The sequence below is a fragment of the Curcuma longa genome, chromosome 21, assembly GCF_044706935.1.
Source record: "Curcuma longa cultivar G26 ecotype Majalengka, Jawa Barat chromosome 21, ITB_CL_G26_1.1, whole genome shotgun sequence".
NCBI classification, from domain to species: domain Eukaryota; kingdom Viridiplantae; phylum Streptophyta; class Magnoliopsida; order Zingiberales; family Zingiberaceae; genus Curcuma; species Curcuma longa.
Genome location: NC_133881.1, coordinates 6,179,871 through 6,183,487, shown reverse-complemented (window position 1 = coordinate 6,183,487; position 3,617 = coordinate 6,179,871). Strand labels below are relative to the sequence as shown.

Below are 3,617 nucleotides of genomic sequence, written 5' to 3'. Positions count from 1 at the left end.
CAATCAAAAGGAATAATAACATTAGTAACCGTGAAAATTTTTAAAACAGAGTGCAAAAAAAAAAAAAACAAAAATTCTCAGGGTTCAATAGAAAAACTCTTTAAAAATGTGTTACAAAATTAATAGGAACTAAGATATCAATTTTAAGTATGTACGGTGACCAATCCGTGATCCAGACAATGAAGCTTTGAGATCATAATCCCACTGCTAACTTGTTTGTTTAGTTTCTGACAGATGCTCTGATTGCAGAGCCAGCACTGTTTCCACGACCACCGGCAAAGTCCATGGCATCGACTCTCTGGTAACCGACATCGCTGCCTCGATTTGGATATCTTCCCCTGCCACCACCTCTTCCTCCAAAATCAGGTTTAGTATCGAAGTCCCTTCTGCCATAACCACGACCACCACTATAAAAGTTTCCACGCCCTCTTGCATCATTGCGAAACCCACCTCTTGCATCAAATCTACCTCTACTACCAACTGGAGAAATCAAATTTTAAACAATTAGGCCGTTGTTAAAAATTACTCACAAGGTAGTGGACGTTTTAAATTGAGTGTATACAGCACGCACCTCGTGAACCTGTGGCCCTTTTTTCTTCAACATAAGCTTGGCGACCGCCGATCAATACAGGTGAGGCCTACATTGGAAGAAAACAAACTCAAAAACAAAAGTTTATTTGCTAGGACAGAAGCATTATGTGAGAATCTAGTCTTCAAAATTGTTTAATTCTGGCAAGCTTCCAGCAGTTTAATTCTAAGTATAGAAAAGTCAAATGTTGAATGAAGAGTAAGTCCAAACATTACAGGCCCAATCTCAGAAGAGAAAGAAAAGTAGTGAAGTAAATAAATAAATGTGAAAACTAAACTGAAAAAGTGAACAATCTAGTTTATGCAAATCATATCCTTAGTTTTCATTTAACAACTAAAAAACCATTAGGAAGTTGTCAAATTCAAGCGGTAGTGGCATTTTATACTAATTAATTCTGAAGTTCACCACTGACTTCAACAAAGCCATGATCAGCAACCAACTCCAATTTAAATATTCTGACATGAGGCCAGAGAACAGAATCGATGAATTGTAATTTGGTATAAACTTCAAAGTAAAAAAGGAAACAAGGTTTATTCTATTAGGGCTTGATGGTGAAAACCAGATACATGGGAAATGATGTTCAAACAAAAATAATTTGTACAGATATGAATCTTCTAAGTGAAATAAAGTTACACTAGCATAGATATGGCTTAAGCATGACTGCCGCCTAGCTTGAATAATATGAAACAGCTACCATTATGGTAGCCAATTGACCTAGAAATTATGGGAATTTGGGAATCATTTGGATGAGCTAAAAGGAGGCAAGGGAATGAAGTGGTGACGGAAGTGAGATGAGGGGGAGATGAAAAATGTAAAAGCCAAAAGGGAAGGATGGGAAATCAGGAACAAATCAGGGGAATTATTATTTTTCTCTAAATTTTACCTTAAAATATTCCACACTGCATCCTCTCCAAGTTCCTCAATTGGAACTATCCATAAGTACAATCAAATTTGACTATAGCATCATATCTCATCTCGGTATTGATAGTTTCTCACGGTTCTAGGTCATCAAAGGTTCAGCTGCATTCAAGCCGAATCAGATCTGACATTATTTAGGTTTGTATTTCTTTTGTTCATTCCCCACAGCCCCCACATGCATCCCACGGCCACTTGCATCCCCTTGTCGTTTGTGGCCACCCATGGCTATCAGCAGCCTGCCATCCGCAAACACCCATGATCACCCACCGCCTGCAACAGCGACCAAACACATGCACCCTATCTCGTGCCAGTAACCTCTTCCTCTGTTCTTTATTTCTGTATCCCCTTTGGTGTGCAGGTGCTAAATTGGTCAGTGGACGAAACAATAAGTTTCACTATTGTTGACTGACACTGCTCAATATTTCAAACATTGGATCTAGCAGAGTTAATGGCTTGGCCATGCTCCAATCATGCTGATAGTGGTTCACAAATAAAATCTGAGGACAATGTGACCAATGCCAACTAGATGATGGAAAGTGATGGCATATCATTATAAATATTCTTTTAGAAGTAGTTGGAGTGCTACTTGAACATGTCTACTCTTTCTCTCTCCCATTTCTTGTGTAAGATTACCCGCCTATACTACAGGAATATCAGTATATATAAAAAAAATCCGGGCAACAATTGCCTAGCACCTAGGCAGCATTAGTGGACTCCAGTGATCAACATGAAAACAATATTAAAATAGAAAATATATTAAGGAATAAGAATGACTAATATTAATGTACATATGTGATATATGTATCCCTAATCAATCAAAATAAGTTTACAATCATAAATACGCAAATTATAATTGCTAAATAAGTGCTAAACATATGATAACAATGAAACATATTAGATTTCAAATTGATCTCAACAAAAAATAAAATTCAGTAATTCATTGTCATAAATCCAAATTGTATAAAAAGCCATAATTAGTATAGCATAAACAGCATAACTATCTATCATCATAGTACAATCAAGGAAGTTCAAACCTCTAAGAGGAGAAAAACTATTTGAAAAATCTCATTGAGTTAAAATATCAAATGGATGGAAATGGTTGCCAGCCTAGTACGAGAGGCAAAAATCATGTGGGGTCTGAGGCTCAAGCGAATAGGAAGAATTATAATTACTTTCTAATATCAAATGAACTAACATCTTTTATTAGCTATATATATATATATATTTGTTAATTATGTTAGCTATTAATTAGTTTTATTAACTTCCTAATTGTAGATAGTTTTCTAAGATAGTTTAATTTCCTAAGATGGATTTTTAATCTTGTACATAATTATACCTCATCTTTTAATAAAGTGATATATTCTTTTTCTACCTCAAGTAATATAGTATCAGAGCATTAGAGATTCAAAATTAGGGTTTCATCCTCGACGCTACTACCCTCTTGTTTTCCACCTGTTAGCGTGTGACAAAATTAGCTACCGCCGCCTCTTCTTCCTTTGTTTGTCGACACATCCCACGAACCCCTTCGCATTTGCCTCAAATGCCTACGCACCAACTAGACGAGCTCGCGACCCCGTACTCATCTCGCTGCCCATCAACCGCTACGTCTTAGTCTTCCTTTATATTCTTCTCTTATTTGACTTCCTTTGGGATAAAGTCTTATAACTGAAAATAAGCCTTCTATTATAATGGATGCAGTGCATATGATGTCTAAAATTATAGACCATAAACTGAATGGTTCGAACTATTTGGATTTGAGTATGACTATTCGTCTTTATCTACGAAGTATCGATAAAGATGGTCATTTGACTGACTCTTAAAAATGATTCAAAGCAGACATGACTTAGAGAGGATGTTCGCTTATTCCTTCAGATTCAGAATTGTATTAACAGTGAGGTTATTGATTTGATCAATCATTGTGAATTTATTAAAAGAACTGATGGATTATTTAGAATTTTTGTACTCTGGAAAAAGAAATCTCTTCCGCATGTATGAGGTTTGCAAAGTCTTTTATCGAGTAGAAAAACAAGATCAACCTATAATCAATTATTTTATAGCGTTCAAGAAGACATATGAGGAGCTTAATAGTTGCTGCCCTTTAACTCTGATG

General features: G+C 35.9%; 1 long non-coding RNA gene across 1 annotated transcript; it reads right to left on the bottom strand.

The window, feature by feature from the left end:
• On the bottom strand, window positions 1-821 carry LOC141815513 (uncharacterized). The gene is made up of 2 exons (XR_012600552.1): window positions 572-821; window positions 1-480 (listed from the first exon to the last, which is right to left on the bottom strand). It is a non-coding gene; the product is annotated as an uncharacterized LOC141815513 (long non-coding RNA).
• Between the last annotated feature and the right edge of the window lie 2,796 nt (window positions 822-3,617).